Source organism: Lates calcarifer, linkage group LG6, assembly GCF_001640805.2.
Source record: "Lates calcarifer isolate ASB-BC8 linkage group LG6, TLL_Latcal_v3, whole genome shotgun sequence".
Taxonomy (NCBI): domain Eukaryota; kingdom Metazoa; phylum Chordata; class Actinopteri; family Centropomidae; genus Lates; species Lates calcarifer.
This window is the reverse complement of record NC_066838.1, coordinates 19,982,399-19,999,836: the sequence shown is the minus strand read 5'-3', so window position 1 is coordinate 19,999,836 and position 17,438 is coordinate 19,982,399. Positions and strand designations below refer to the sequence as shown.

Here is a 17,438-nt window from a genome sequence, read left to right as displayed (position 1 = left end):
TAAAAGTGAAGTTTTTAGTGACTTTTGGTTCACCAGTTATTCTTAGCAGGCGTCTTTTCTTGATTCAGAGCCTAATTTTGCTATCATTTAATTGCTCTTTTTGTGTCAGTATGCTCGGTTCCTTGTAGTTATGCAGTCTTGCCAAGACAGAAGAGAAAGGGAAACATAATGAGGCTTAAATTAAGTTTCACTGAGTTTGCTGTTGTCAGAAAAAAACAGTCGTCTTTGATCTTCAAACAGCATCAGCAGTGTGAACAGTTATGTTTCATAGCTAATCCTGCAGGTAATTGTAGCGAGACTACCAGGAGGTATTTGTCACAGCCCAGACAAGTATTTGACACCGGCCTGTAACACACACATGGCTGAGTCTCTGTCTGTCAGACACTGCAGCTACAGTGCCGTCCTGCCCAGCTGGCTGCCCTCTTGCTCCCTTGTCTTGTGAGAAATTATTCAGGCCAGACAAGGGGGCAGCCTGAATCAAAACTCTGGCACCTCGCAGAAACAAGACAGACATGGTGTTATACACTCAATTTCTGATCCACTCAGCCTTTTCCCCCCCGCCAGGTTTTCATCACTTAATTTTCCCACAATACAAATGCTGAGCCGAGAGCTGCCAGAAGATTTGCATGCAAAGGCACATCGTGGTTTCTGTGTGAGTGTTGATTGTGGTTGGTGATGTTTTGCACACACAAAAAGACATCTCTCGGGCGGTCGACAAGGCAAAAAGAGAAAGGGGGTGGGTGACTATTTTGCATCCTGGGTGGTCTGCCCCCACTTGTGGGAAAACTCAATATTTACATTTTGCAATTAGAACTACTTTTTTCTCACTTTATTTTCCACAACATCGATTACACACTTCCTTGTAGCGTGGAATGCCTCTGTGTGAGAGTCGCTCTGTAGTGGCATGCACCTGTTTGTTGGTCACAGAGTGAAACACGGTGGACGACCACTTGATAGGCTTCTCCTCTAGTTCCTGTTTATCAGTGCAAGACAAGCAGCTCTGACATGTTATCTGTGTTTGGCTCTGAAGCTATTTGTGAGCATATTTTGTGCCTAACTGAAAATAAATATATTGTTTGATGTCGGTGGCAACTCTGTGGCACTGACGAGTCTGCAAGCTGGGAACAATTTTGAAAAATGCAGAAACAGAGAGATGAACAATGACTAAAGAAAAAAAATGCACAATTTGTCAGCTCAATATTTATTCAATGCAGATGTTGCAGACGAGAGTCTTTGTCTTTCATCAATGTCAGTCTAATCATGGCACTGCGTTTCAGGCATCAGTCATTACTCTAGGAAAAAAAAGTGAAGGAGCAGTGGAATGAGGGAGGGAAGATTCGAGGATGTGGTGGAGAGAATGACAAAGAAGGGAAAAATGAGACCGGAGAAACAGGAGAGATTAAGGGTGCAGAGACAGACAGTGAGAGAGGAGGCTCCTTAGTGAGTGAGCAACGACAAGCGGGGAAAAGAGAAGGGAGAGGAAAGAGGGGAGCCACAGACGTCATGGCAAATCACTTTTCCCTCAAACAGAGTCAGGAGCTCTTCGCTAATGCAGCGGCACCAAGGCAACGGTTGGTGTGGGGTTGACATGCTGCTGTGGCTGGCTCTGTTGGTGTAACCTCTGCTCCGGGGCCTGGGGGTCTAAAGACGCAGGGGCTGCCCGATCAGGGAGGAAGGCCAGATCCAGGCCCCCGGGTGCACTGTGGGAACCGAGCAGCCTTGGCAATATGAGGCCCAAGTGACGGGGAGGCTTACCTAGAGATGCTGCCTGAGTCTCCACTGTGAGTGAGATGGAAGGGTAGAAGAAACACCCCCCCTAAAACCGCCCCTCCCCTCCCTTGCACCCACCCCCAACACCCACTCACCCCTTTCCTTTTTCACCCAACTCTTGCTTTGTTTGCTTTGTCCTAGCTTCCTTTCCTTTGCACTTAATGAAGTAGCTGTGCTTTTTCTCTGTCAGCCATAAGCAGTGACTGCATTACAGCCACTGTGTCAGAAAGCTCCCTGTCAGCCAAAGTGCTATTTATATTTTTGCAACATAAAAGATGTGCACAGCTCCCCTCTGCCCCCTTTACCGCTGTCTCCACTCCTGTCCAGCCCACTTTTGTTACTTGATAGAGAGCTGGATATGCTGCAGGTCTGTGTAAGCATACAAGTGTCAGTATGTTAGAGTGTGTGCGTGCGCGTAATTGGGACAACGAGAGAGTGCATGGGCTGTGTCTGTGGTAATTTGGACAGTTCTTTGAAACTGTATTTGAAACCACATAAAAGAACCATTTAAATGGGGCTTTTATTTCTGCCCACTCCTTTGGCCTTGAACTTAAGAACGTTTGCTGTTTAGCAGAAAGAGGGAAGGGTAAAAAAAAACAAAATAAGACAGGCAGGCAGGCAGAGACTGTGGCGCTATCCTCTGAAAGTGGCCAGTCATCTCGCTTTAACACCACTTTCATCACCTCCACTCTTGTTTCTCAGGCTATGTGGTTTCTGCGTCGCCCCCCTGAGTCCTGACAAGCTCCTGCACTGGTATTTGTTGAGCTGCTACACTTATCCCCTCAGAGAATGGATGTCCCTTAAAACAAGCAGACGCAAAAGTCCCTATTTGTCTGCCAAAGTACCAGAGCACAATTTTTGTCAAAGTAATTTTTAACAGCCGGCGAATGGAAGATGTATTCAGGTCAGCCGGGAGAAACAGACTTCTTCTGTCCTCATCAGGATGCTCTGTGACTTTTAGGAGTCAAGGACGTTTTTGGATCAGGATATTGCGAATTGTGGATCACTCACTGACTACAGTGACATGGCACCCTTTAATTTTTCCTATCTGCTTCTCACTGTTTAAGCCCAATTAAAGCGGATGAGCTCCTCACCTGTAAATGCCTTTTTTTTCTGAAGCAAAAGTATCCTCCTGTGATTAGAGCCGTGCTTGTCTCAGTCTGTCTTTTCCCTCTCTGCAGCAGGCACACGGTGTCAGATAGTCATGCTCTCGTTATGATCAGAGTGTCTGAGTCAGGTCGAGCCTCGGGGTAGCCCCCGGTCACTCGCTGATGAGTGGGTGGAGGGGATCAATCCAGCTTCACTTTACCACTCAGCAGACACACTCAGAAAGTGTCTGCCTGACAAGTGGTGCTCCAGTGCCACTGTACATGTTGTTACAGAGCAGCCGAGAGAGCAGAGAGATTATTATCTTGGCATTACTTGAGTGGTGAAAACACTTGATAGCAATTCTGTCCAAGAGCAATGCAGTATGAATCATGAAAATGACTTTGATCTGTGGGTGTGTTGTGAGGACAAGTGAATGTGGATGACTGCGATGAGTGATTTTAGACTGGATATTAATGATTGCACTTAGCGGGCAGTGCTTTCATTTCCCAAAAAGAGGCTCCATTATAGATGGAGAATCCTTTTAAAAAAGGATGGTTCCGGCTTATTGTGCCTAGTTTGGCTTCAGTGTGGCCAAGCTGCTGCTTTATACAAACACTAGTTCAGTTATAGGGCAGGCAAGCTACATACAGATTGAGCGCCATGTTTACAGGCACATGTAAAGTCGAAGCTGTCTGGCACAAGCTGTGACCCAAGGCGATTCAGTGGGCCTTCGTTCTGGACAGTTGCTCACTTTCATCCTGGCCGCTGGAATGTAAAACCAAGACATTTTCCCCTCTGCAACAGAGTGTCAAAGACTCCGGCTTTAAAAAGTCTGACTTCCCCACTCTAAGTCTCAAAAACAAAAATCTCAATAAGTCTACTTTCCAAATGATTAACGTTTAATCGATCTATTTCACCTAGTATTTTTTTATAGGAGCTGCATATTTGCTAGAATGTCTTTCCTTGTTAAGAAAGCAAGAAGTTATCATTGTTATCATCTGTTGCAAGGTACAGAATAAAGTTTTACTGCCACATTTCCATTTAGGAAATAAAGATTTTATCAGCATCACATAAAAGGTTTCCAGCATCAGAGCAAAGGAATAGTTCAACATGTTTGGAAATATACTTACTCACTCTGTGGTGAGTGAGTAAGTATAAGTTAAGTTAGATGAGACTGACACCACTTTTACATCTATCTGTTAAATTCAAGGCTACAACCAGCAGCTGGTTAGCTTAGCTTAGCACAAAGACTTGAAACGGGGGGAGCAGCTAGCCTGGCTCTGTCAAATGGTTACAAAATCACCTGCCAGTACCTCTAAAGCTGACTGATTAACATATTATATTTTGTTTGTTTAATCCAACCAGTACCTTCCTGGGCTCTCCACTGGTTGCCTGGCAACAGCTTTAACCCAAGAAACAGCCCCCAACACATTGAAGTGTCATTTTTACACTTGGGTTTTGTACAGATTAATCAAACAAGGTATAATGGGTTACTTTGTGAGTTTTAGAGGTGCTGCTTGCACTTTTCAAATATTTCACCACTGACTTGATTCTCAGCATCATGTGAACACACTGGACAAAGTGCTATTTCAGATGCTTTTACGTCCTGCCAACAGTAAAATTCCAAGGGGAAAAAGCAATGTCTTGGCATGAAAGTGTTCAAATTTTAGAATGGCATAAAATCTTGGCTATCTGTATTAGGCTTTAAAAACAAAACAATATCAGTGAAGCTCTGGCATATACCCAAGTCACATCAGTAACAGGTGAACCCTCTAATTAGCACAGCTGTTATCCCATCCCTGTTTGCTTCGTAAGAGCTCTCGTGGAAGTAGTGATGGAACAAAACAGATCATTTAATTTCTCTAACGTTGTACCAAATGGCTTAACTGGAATTGTATGACATTTTTGGAAATGCGCGTATTTGCGAATCTTTGTGGAGAAAGGTTAAAAGTGTCAATACCGTTCTGAAGACTGTATGATAAATATGAGTATGTCCAGTTAGCTAAGCTTAACATTGAGACTGAACACAAGCAAAACAACTAGTCAGAAATTTACCCACTATCATCTCTTAAGCTCAGTAATTAACGCACTGTATCTCGTTTGTTGAATCTGTACAAAAAACATGCTAAAACTGTAAAAGTGGCAATTCGTGATTTCATGGGGTTCATGTGGGGAACATTTTTTTTTTTTTTGCCAAGGGCTGTGCCCCAATTCCTGACCAGGAAACAGTTACTTAATATCTGGTAAAACCACAAGATCTTGTTATCACACATTCATTTTTGTATGGATAAAACAAACAAGATATAATGTGTTAATTTGTAAGCTTGAAGAGATGCTTGTAGGTGTTTTGTTACCGTTGGACATAGCCAGGCTAGCCCTCTGTTTTCACTCTTAATGCTAAGCTAAGCTAAGCAAAGCTAAGCATTTGCTAGCTGTAGCTTCATATTTAACAAACAGATACGAGAGCAGTATCAATCTTCTCATCTAATTCTCAGATACAAAGCAAATAAGTTTAGATCCCAAGATGTCAAATTTATGTTGTAAAGTGTCCTGGAAAAGGTTGGTGTTTCAGTATGCTATGTATGTGTTTTTGGTCAAACTATGATGATAATTTCTGCTTTTCCTTCATCTGCATGCATATGGTGAATTTGAACCATTACTCAGGTTTGCAGATTTTCAATGCGGTATGAATGTTAGGTCACAGCCAAACAAAACCCTAACCTGTGGACACTGCAGATTTCCTGTTGCTCCCCAGGGGACCCCATCAGCTGTTACGATCCCTCTGTCATGTCACCTTTTCTCCCTTCCTCGAGCAGAAAATCACTTTATCAGCAGCTAGCGAGGCCCTTGTGACCACTATTTGTCACCTCATTTAGTATGGTTGCAGGGCTGACAAAGCTGTAGATTTCGGGTGCAACAGAGGATGGAAAAAATGTAATTTAAATCACCCAAACTTTCCCTGAGAACACCAGATCAACTGCTTTGTATGCTGCACCAGCTTCCAGTTGTACAGAACATTCGAACCCTCACAGTCAGGAGAAAGGAGTGCAGAGCTTGTACGGAGCTTGTTTATTTATCAAGGCTTTAATCTGAACAATATGTTCCAAATGAGGCCTGTGATGCTTCTCTCAACTGTGGCATTGTGGTTAAAATTAGAAAACTCTCTCTCCTGCTCCCATCTCTTCCTGCTCTTTCCCTCTCACCCTGTCAGTGGCCTTTGTTCTCTGTGCAGATGCGGCGCTGTGCTGACAACATCCCTGTTGGTTTCGGGGGAGGATGGAGTCAGTGTTGACGGCACTTTGACCCCACAGTCTTAGACTCACCTCCAGAGCCCCCTTCACAAGTGCTGATGACTCGCTGAGGAACCTCAGTGCTGTCCCTCAGCCAGCTGCAGTGGCTCTTAGATCATTAATCCTCTCACCCCCCCCACCACAGAGCTCACATTTGTTTTTCTGTTCCATTACACACTGATTGGGGATAGTGTGATTTAGGGGGAAGATATCAGCAGGATTGTCATCTCAGTCTCTGTAATTTCTTTAGGCCCACGACACCATCATTCCTCCTCTTTTTACCCTCTTCCCCGCTCCCTCCCGTGACCTCTTAGCTGAATAATGGGGCTGCGTCTCTCTTTGAGAGTTTTGCAGTTGGGGGGGGGGTCAGCGAGGGACATCATTAGGCTGGTCTGCGGTGGTCAGCGTTGTTGGAGGGGGGTTGGGGGTCAGAGAGAGCCTTGTTTACAGACTGTGTGTGTTTACATTCCTGATGGTGAGCGCCAGCTTTAGAGACTGCTGGAAGTGAAAGGAAATGCTCTTATTCTGCTTAGTAATGGAAAAATCCAACCCAATACATCAAGGAATCCAGATGAAAAAAAAGGCAAGTTATTTATGTGGTGGGTTCTGGCCAATGCATTCTGGGTAGAAAGAGGGATGACTTCACTGATGAATTTGAGACTTCCTCAATGGACAGAGGCATGGGAAAAACCATATGACCCTCTGCAGTGTTTAATCACCTCTGGTGAGCTCCAGATATATATTTATTGCAGACTGTAATAGCTTATACTGCTGATTAATGGCAAGTGCTGGTTGTTCATGGCTCTTTTGTTTGAAATCGTTACAACTATCCATCATACAGGCATTTATGGGCTGCAACTAACAATTATATTTATTATCGATTACTCTACTGATTATTTTCTCATTTTTTCTATAAAATGTCAGCAAATAGCAAAAATACTGATCAGTTTTCAGAGCCCACATCCTAAAATGTCTTGTTTTGTTCAGCCAATGGTCCAAACCCCAAAAATATCCAGTTTACCATCACAGAAGACTAAGGAAATATTTGAGTAGCTGGAACCTGAGCATTTTGATTTTTTTTTTTCAACAAAATGACTCAAATAATGAATAGACCATCAATATAGATGCCAATTAAATTTGTTGATAGACTAATCAGTTAATCAACTAATCATTGCAACTAATCTACAGGCATTCAGTGTTTTCAATGTAATTTTCTGTGACGATCACAGCACCTGATAAACTGTTGTATTATGTGGTTGACGTGTCTTTCACAAGCTTACACTGGTGCTTCCCAGGTGTCTAAAATATTGTAAGGAATCTAAATTTGTGGCCAAAAAAGAACAGAAAAGCTGTAAAATATTTTTTTCTTAGTGCACATTGTTTCATGTTGCTTTCTACTTACAAGGACGTGCAGTTGAGAAAATGGAATTTCAAATTTAATAGGATCCAGCCACTGGTGAACATGTGACAATAAGAACATTTGCATGAGCCTTTTAACTTTCTTTGTAGTGAAAAATGTCAACACAGTTATATTTTTGTAATTATATGAGCCTAATCAGAGTTGCCAGACGTGACATGGTGCTGCACTGATTAACTGCAGGCTACACTTAGCCTGTAATTCAGGTGGTGATACACAGCCGAGTTTTGGGGGAAATACGCAGCAGGTAGACTGAGTCTGAGAAGTGAGTGTGGCACCGTGTAATGTCCACTATGACTGCAGAACAAATGTAGTTTTCAGTTATAATAATATAATTGACCAACACCATTATCATGGTAATCATAGCTGAAACACCAACCATTTAATTGCCATTTTTCAGTAAAAATTGCTGAGCTACTGCAGGTTTCACCTTTTTAAATATGAGGATTTGATGCTTTTCTTTGCCATATGTGATGTTAATTGGCAGTCTTTGTGTTTTGCACTGTTGGTTGGATGAAACGGGACATTTGGCAAGTATAACGGCTATTTATCACTATTTTTCAGATATTATTCATTGAGTAAATACTAGATAAATTACTCATAAATGAAAATAGTACTTGGTTGCAGCCCTGTATCCAACAGTTGGCTACATATTCACCCGTCATTCCATCTCACATTGACTGCTGTAAAAATATTTGTAATTCTTTATGGCTGAGCACAGGTCACCTGGCACAATCAGTTTTGAATTGGATAATTCTGTGTTTACTGTGGAAAATCAATGGCCCCATTTTAACCCTTGCATTTTTGCCTCTGTACACGAAGGTTAAACGTTTCAGATTTTATATTTCCTGCTGTGGTGTCCCCTTACGCAGCCTGGTTGAAATACAGCATGATTGAGAGGCCATTAAACACTTAATACGTCTGTTTAAGTGAAATGTTTGCGTGAAGTGATTGTGCTGTCTCTCAGCATTTAAATGAAGCATACATCCAGTCAGTTCCAGCCCACTGAACTTCACATTTTTGAGCTTTAGTAGTTAATGCCTGCTTCACAGCTTACACAGAGAACCATTCACTTTATACCTCAGTTTGACAGGAAACATCTAAAAATATCACACTTGTGCTGTAATTGCTATGTTGCCATCTTTATAGTTGGTACTGTATCTGGCTAAAGCAACCACCAATGAATGTAATTGCTGTGTGCAGAGGGGAGAGTGTCATGTCAGTTAGCTCTGGTTGTATAAATATAAGGTATACAGCTGGACTAAGTGCCACCCTTCCCGCATATAAAATATGTTGCATGAGGCCAAGAAGTCATTAGCAGTGAAGGACACATGCCAAGAAGGGTGAAAAATCCCCTGAAAGGTACAAATGAATTTCTTGTCACTTCGGCTCTCAATAGGAAACGGTTACAAGTTCTGCTCAATTATTCAGTGTGGTACGTACTAGACCTCCGACACTTAGAGTGTGTCATGTCAGCCTCTCTCTGTGCTCTCTCAGTATTACTCTATGATTCACTTAATTACTGTAATAAGTGTTTTCCTTCTGGAGGTGGTCCGGAGGTCTGTGAGTCATAGTCTATTAAGGCCACACATGCTAAAAAAAAGGCACAGCACCAGATGCTTGGTCTATGATCAAAATCGCAGAGAATGGCCATTATTTATTCACAGTGCTCGAGCCCTGAGCTACCTCCAGAGATGTTTTATAAATGACGCAAGGTGAGTCCACTTGCTCTTCACTCTGCAGTCTCCAGGCTCATCGCTGTCGCTGTCTGTGTTGTTGGAAAGCCACACACACTTTAAAATGGCTCATGAAGGCGTTAACAGATTGAAGAAGTAGATACAAAGATTGTGTTGGCTCAAGCTAGTCGAGCTGTTGTAATGAAGACGTCCCAACTACAAATCCATTATATATCAGTGTCTGCGTAATACAGAAGCAGACAGTTGTAGAATAAGAAATTGAAAAAGTACTTTAAATATCTTGACAGTAAATATCGCAGGGTCACTGTTTGCTTCCATAATTTCCACTTTTGATCGACTTAAAAGTGAAAAGCCATGTAATGACTACTTAATTTTATTAATCATCAGAGAGGAAACTAGTTTCAGCGACTCTGTGTGCACCAAAATATGAAATTTGGTTAGGCACTGGTTTTGATTAAAATGAAGTGATAAAGGAATGAACAAATGAAAACTTTATTGCGCTGGAGGGAATTTATTTTGCACAAAAGGAGCACATAGAAACTAATTATTGCAGGTTAAATCAGAGCTGTGGTAATGAAGTCACAGAATGCCTTAGGTGACATTTGATGAGTTCACCTAAGGCATGGACATTGTTTGAGGCATTTTTTGCCGCTTTCTAATATTTTATAGACCAAATGATTCATTTAGAAAAGAAAGTAGAAAGAGAGGATTTTAAAATTCCAACAATTTAGTATTGCACTTCTAACAACTCAGAAGAAACAGATTTTAAAAAGTGGTGAAAATTCTTGCAGCGTAGTTTGGATCATACTTTGAAAACACTAAATCCTACAATTCCCATAATGCAGTTTACTAGCATTTTTCATTCAATCCTCCCTATCTCCTAAATGACTGCTTTTGTCAGACCCCACAGCTCCAGTTTTAAATGCATTAAAATTTTCTCCTTTTTTTTCACATTTAAAAACTCCCTCCAGGATGTGAAACAACTGTTTACTGAACAGGACTGTGTAGTAAGTTCACTGTACTTTATGTGTAAAATTGGTAGAGTGCACCAGGTAATAAAGTTCAGTCATTGCAGTCACTGTGTCATGCAACTAATTAGTCAGAAAATAGTCAATGAGTAAGTAATTAAAAATAAAAGCATGGGTAGTTATAAACAAGGTTAAAAGCGTAGATTTTACACTGCATGTTAACATAGTCTCACCCTCCTGAAGCTCAGCCTGCATGTTCCTGTTCATTCTCCCGTCGCCCTCAGATTACTCTGAGGCTTCATGGTTGGTGGACATAAGCAGGGAGGGACCCAGGGTTTTGAAGTTGTGATCACAGTCTTTTGAAAGCACAGGATCAGTCAGTGGTCATGATTCCTAAACATTTAGAGTGTGTGAAGGATGAGTGTAAATATCCCGAATGGAAGCAGTTGATATTTTTATTCACAACTTTTTAGAGCCTCACTGGACGGCCAACAGTGTGTCCCTTCATTAGCTGAGAGGGATCTGGGCAGGAGTGTGTGTGTGTGTGTGTGTGTGTGTGTGTGTGTGTGTGTGTGGTGGGGGGTGGGGGTGGGTGTGAGATGCTAAATTTTGTGTTAACGTTGACGTCTGCATTTCATCAAAACCACTTTTTTTGGGGTGGGGGTGGCCAGTCTCATTCCCTGCACAACTTGAAAATCCATGACATTTTCACAGTGTGCTGTGACAATGTTGCGACAACCAGCCATAGTTCTTGTCCTCTCCACAACCTTGTCCTCACTTCCTCTCAGGCCCCCAGATTGAAGGAAAGACTCACATCACGTTACATAAGTGTGTACTATAAACAGCACTGGATGTATACACATTCAGTATGCTAATTTGAATGTGATGTCTTTTATATATACTGTATACACTACTTTTGATTCAAGCACACGCAGCAGCATTATGGCTGTAGGTATGGACATTACCTGGTATAAATATGCTAATTTGTGCTTATTGTCGCTTCTCTTGGATGTTTTGGCTTCACAGTGCAGAATGCTGCAGTTATGCAAATTCCGGCATTACAAAGTTGTTTCCACATTTATCTGCTGAAAGGGGAGAGTTTCCCTGTGCTTACCTGAAATCTGAGTTTGCAGTGTGTACAGGATTTTATGACATCACACTGATGGATTGTGGTTCAATATTCAACTTACACGAGTGTGACGTGAAAACTCTGAGGCTTCAGTGCACAAACACAAACAGTTAACTTTTCAGTGAAGTTGGAGACATCTTGTGTCTTGTAGTTTAACTTTTGAAATCAATGATATTTTCTTGTTTATGGATGCTGGATTTCTCCATGAGGGAGACAGAGTAAAGGAGTCTTAAAGGTCCCATATTGTAGAAAGTGAGATTTCCATGTTTTGTTTAGTTTTTTATGATAAAGCAGGTCTAAGTTGTACAGAAACACTATGAAAGTATGAAAAGGCCCAATCTGTATTCAGAAACTTTGCCTTAAAACCAGCGAACAGGACCTCTGTAACTTTGTGATGTCACTACGAAACAGTCACACTCCCAGCACAGCACAGACCAGGTGTCCAACCTTTTATGTTTGTTGCTGTTTTAATTTTACTAGCAACACAACACCAAGCAGTCATTGTGTCACTGAGTTTACAGAGCGTTTTAGTCCCGATCTGACTGTCTGCTCAGCTCATTATGGTGCTGACCACTTCACATTTTCCTCAGTGGTGACCATTGCTATTTACATTTACCATTGAGTTTGACCAAGCTACAGTAGACCTGGCTGTGCATCACTCAGAAGAGAGATTAGTCAGCCAATCAGAAGAGAGACTCAAAGACAGACATAAAACACTATGCTCTTGCTAGAGCTCCAAAGACAAGCGTGAGAGAGGACAGTAAAACTATGCTGAGATGATTTTTGGTGCTTAAAACCACAAATATATCTTCTTATGGAAACTTCAAATTATGGGACCTTTAAAATATTTCTGTAGGGGAAGAGCGTTCTTTTCAAATTTCCATTTTTGTAGCATCAGACAGAATTTGCTGCGGCTGTAACGATCCGGATCTGCTGCTTTGCTCTGTTTTGCAACAACTGGATGGTGTTTGAGTTGAACATTATATGGATCATTTACAACAAATAGACAAAGGAGGTGTTACTGTTTGTGTTCATGCAGTATAGCCATTTAGACTCTGTTGCTCTGTACCTAAAGTAATTATCCTGACCTTAACCCCATCCTGCTCAACCGCAACCCTAAGTATAGTGTAAGTGTGGTTCTGAGATGGATAATTACAATACTCGTTCCTTTGTAATTATACATAGTATGACAAACACTGTGATCCCAAGAACACCTTTTTATGGAAGTGAACCCAGCACCCTTCCTCTCAAAGGATTGAAGGATTTGAAGGAAAATGAAGAAATTCATCTGAAAATGCCTTTGTCAAGAAAGAATGTCTTGAGTTTAATGCGTAACCACAGATGTTCAAATGTTGTACCAAGTCATTCTGTCAGGAAAATACAGCTGAAGATTTTATTGCTCTCTCTGACTGAATGCATCACTTGGTCCATATTTTGAACTATTATTTCAGAGTTGGCTGCAGGCAGTGTGAGTAAAGCTACACCTATGGGTGTCCCAGCTCCACTCAGGCTATTTCTGTATCTGAAGGAGAGGTGGGGGTGGGGGGTTGGCGGTAAGGGGGTTTGGGGCAAAGCAAACAGCGAGGGTCTCAACACTCAAAGTAAACATTACCCTATGTTTGAACTACACACCTTCAGCCCTACAATTCTCCCACACACTCGCGCTCTCCTCTCTGAGTCTTATTCCTGCTAACACCCCCTGGAGCTGGCCCAGCTAAATACACTGCTTATCCCAGGGCCTTCCCATAAATCAGGGAGGAAAGCACCTCTGACAAGGTCTCACCTCCATGACCAGCAGCCCTTAGCCGGCAGCTCTGACTTACATGTGGGGACTGCTTTGGAATAAATGGACTAATGGCTTTTCAGGGTAACTTTCCTAATCACCACCTCTGAGAATATAAGCATGTTTTATCCCTGAAATGTAGCACAATTCTAATAAATTCCATTTATAAACCCACCCAGGCCTGAGTCCATCCTACCTCCACCCTCTAAAAACGAAAAGCTCACTTTGCTAAGTCAAGAACATGCAACAATTCATTGAAGGATTTAGACGTTTGACATGCTGCAAAATTTGAAGTTTTATTGAGCATACAATAGAGCATGAAGTAAATTGGTTTCAGGAGAGAGAAAACATGCTTCGTTATTGCACAACTTGGTTTCATCCAACAAAATCATTGAATTCAATATCCCCAGAATGTCAGTGGGTTTAAACACAGACTCAAGCTATTTGTGGCTTTAATATGCTCAAGTGCATGAACCAGAGAAGAGCTACAGCAGCAGCAATATTCAAAATGACACATTCCCCGGAGGAAACTGTTTAAACATCTGAGCATTGCCCAACATCTCTTTTCTTCTTTGGTTCTGTTGTTTTGACTTTGTTTATTCATCCTTGTCTTGAAGCGCTGGCTTCATCCTCCGCTGCCTTAACTTGTTCCCAACAACTGTGATTCCTCAGCACAAAAGAATGAAAGAAACTCTCAATGAAAAACACAATCTTTTCATCTTGAGCATGAGTCAATTACCAGGGCAGTATTACCGAAAACGTTGCTTTTTTTTTTTTTTCCTCAAGCTTTCAGAGGAGCGTCCTCTGGACTGAACCGAAGGATGTATTGATTCTGACATGTTTATTTCCATGGCAAAGGCAGTTTGGGTTTCCAGCAAGACCAGCACGTTTGGCTTTTTTTGTCCATTGTGTCTATTGGAACCCTCCCAGTAACTTTTATGGGCGGATTTTTTAAACAATGCTTTGACAGACATGGATGATTGTACTCTGTGGGCCAGGATTTCTTAATTTGTATTTATTTCATTTTGTGGGAGCTAACACCAAAGGCAATGGGAATGTGTTCTTTTGACTTTAGCCTTCATTATTCATCTTTTTGTGTCCCAGTTCATTTCTGGATCTTGATAAATGGGTTTCTCTCTCTGCAGGCAAGCAGTTTGCACTGGCTGTCAAGTTGTTTTTCACATGTTGATGCTCGTTGTTAGCAAAGTGTTACCTTGTGCTGTAACTGTGCCATGCTATGGGAGTTAAAAGTTATAAGCAATATTCGCACAAAGATGCATTTGTAGTGCAGCTTTGCCAACTGTCGTAGATTGGTTGGAGGGAAATTTATGAGGAGGGAGCACAGTTAGTTACATAATGTCACCAGTTTAGGTGGTTTTACCAAACATAGAGGCTGTTTTGTTTGTTATAAAACCTGAGACGCACAGCAAGCTGCTCTGTCATCATTTAAAATTTAACCAATGCTATTATGTGTCATAACGTGGCAGTTACTTCATATAAGAGATGCTTACAGCTCAATATCTAGCACTGCACCTTTTCACTCAACAATTGCCTGAAGCAATAACATCATTGAACTGTTTTAGATGCAAATTTGACTCAAGAAAAAACAGTTGTGGTGAATTCATAGATAAATAAGTGGCAGTTTCTCTGCACTATGTACTGTATATGTGTGTTTATTAATGCTGAAAAAAATACAGGTTAAACTTACAGCTTATGTGTTACACTTTGTATGATAATTGCAGTTTCTGACTCCAGGCGTGTTTGGAAAATGTGTGTGTGTTTGTGTGTGACTCAAGGTAAAAGCGTTAGAGTTGACAACCTCACTTGCTCCAGATGCAACAAGAACAAGATGAAAAGAGGGATCCTTTGAGTTACTGCAATAATGAATATTAATTACCACAGAGACCTGGCACAAAGAAACCTGACAATAAGACAGATATTTTGTTGTGATTAATACTTCCCCCATTGAAAAACACTTCCTCACATGGCCTCTCATGCTCTTATCCTGGAAGACAGACTGTAAGGAGAAAGGACCCAGGCTGCTCCTCAGGTGAATTTATATTGTTCTCACATAATATAAATCAATAGAGAGCTCGGGGAGCTCCTGCATCAATAAATGGCTTTGTGGAAACTTAGCAAGAAATGAGCCGCAAATGTCCCTGGTGCTATAGTCATGTGAAAAATTGAGTACACCCCATGGAAATGGTTGACTTTTTCAACATATTTGATGTTCTCTTTGCTATTAAAGTGTGTGGCGTCATCATGCCAAGATTGGAAGAGTTCTCTGAGGCCTTTAGAAAAGAAGGTGGATGCCTGGGATTTTAAAATGATCTCCAAATTATTTGAAATAAATCACCTCCAGGTGATTTCATGATTTTCAAACAACTGCCAGTCGGTCCATGACTGGCCACCCCAGCAAACGCAGCCTAAGAGAAGATTGTTTGACGTGAAAAGAAAGTTTAGGCGTTTGTGTTTTTACAAATTTCAATGAGATTTTAATGTTTGTGGGGTACAACTGGAAGTTCTGGTTTCAGCTCAGCTCTCTTTTGTCATTGTGAGCATGTTGGCATACAAATATTAGACTCTAGCTCAAAACACCTCTGTGTCTAAATATAGCCTCACAGAGCCAGTGGCATGGCTGTATAGGCTGTGAGTCTTATTAGACCTAACCTTGATTCCGATGCTTCTGCTGGTTTTTACACCGTCATCTAGTGTCACTGGGACATCTGCAAACTTTTTAGTGAAATGTTAAACTTGTTTCATAGCAGGTTGAGTTTGCGTTCTGGACTCTTCGACTAAAGTTTGACCTTGCAGCGTTGTGTTCTTCCTGGAGTCATACCAGCATTAATAAACTGCTACTGTGATGTGTTCACTGTGTTTGCCTAAAAGTGTAGTAATGGGCAATTTAGACTGTAGATGATTGTATAGATGGTTTTGTGAATCAAATTTTCTCACAGAGTTTTGTGAATGTTGCAGAGTCATTGTCCTCCTTTCCTCAGCAGACTTAATGTCCTCCAGGAACAGGCAGATATACCCAATATGCTAAGCTCAGGGGTTTAGGTTGCAGGTCATTTCCCAGTGGGATCAGCCAGCTCCTGCAGAGGGTTTGTGATAAGAGTGGATACTGGAAGCTATGTAAACCTTGTTAAGCTGCCCTTCCCCTGTGTGAAGGGGGGTAATCCCAAACACCTGGGCTAGTTAACTGGGATTTGGTGGGATTAGGGGCTCCATGAGGCAAACCTGATCATACTTCTGGTTAAATCCATTTCCATTCTTATCTTTTCACATTCTCTCCTTTGTAATTCAAACTCAATCCAGTGGTTACACAACAGTTACCTGTTATACTGAGCTATTTTATCTCTGTCTATATCAGGGCGAGGAGTGCTAGTTAAGTGTAAGTAGGTTTTGATGTTCTTCTTTGATTGAAGTTCATACTGCTAGTCAAAAGGTATTCCTCACGGTTTTATTGGTTTAATAATAACATGGCTTTAGGGTTGACGCTTTATCAGTTGGTTGAAAAATCTCAACAAGAATTTGATGAATTACTGTACCATGAAATTTTGTTCAGACATTCATGATCTCTAGAAGATGAATCCATCCTATTGCCTCTTCTGATCTCCTGACTTTTCATGCAGCGCCACACCAAGATGAACATTTTTTGTTTTATTGAAATGTCTTAACAGATATTGCTTCGATTGTTATGAAAATCGATACAGACATTTGTGTTCCCCTCAGTAGGAATTGTCATGAATTGACTTCTGGGACCGCCATCAAAATTTCAATTTGTCTGAACAGATACTTTAAAAGTCGTTCTTTGTGTCTAGTGCGAATTTGAGCTGTGTCGTTATAATCTTGTTTTCATTTTAGCCCACTGAAGGCTGTTAGACAAAAAAAATAAATAAATAAAACACAAAAAAAAACAAGACTTGTTTTTCTTAATTATTTTTTGGGGAGTTTTGCATTTGTTCAATAGAGCAGAGAGATGACAGAAAACTAACAGAGAGAAAATGGATGACATCAAGCGAAAGTGCCCAACTGGACACAAACCACGGACATTGCAATCTATGATCTATGCCTTTATTGTTCTGATAATTTTTTTTCCTTCATGTGTTACTCAGGCTCTTAGATATTTCATTTTTTTCCACAAAAAGTCTGTTTTCAAGATTCCACAAACCTTTTTTTGAGAGCCAGATGTCCAGTTGATCATTTAAAGGTCACAGCAGTACAGTCAATTAGTGGGTATTTACTTGTGATTACAAGTCAGAGGCTGTTCATCATTTTGGAGCAAGGGTTTT

At 41.2% G+C, this 17,438-nt stretch overlaps 1 protein-coding gene across 2 annotated transcripts in view; it reads left to right on the top strand.

Moving 5' to 3' along the window:
• The window catches only part of scube3 (signal peptide, CUB domain, EGF-like 3), a 70,639-nt gene that overhangs the window by 703 nt on the left and 52,498 nt on the right, over positions 1-17,438 (top strand). The window lies entirely within an intron of this gene.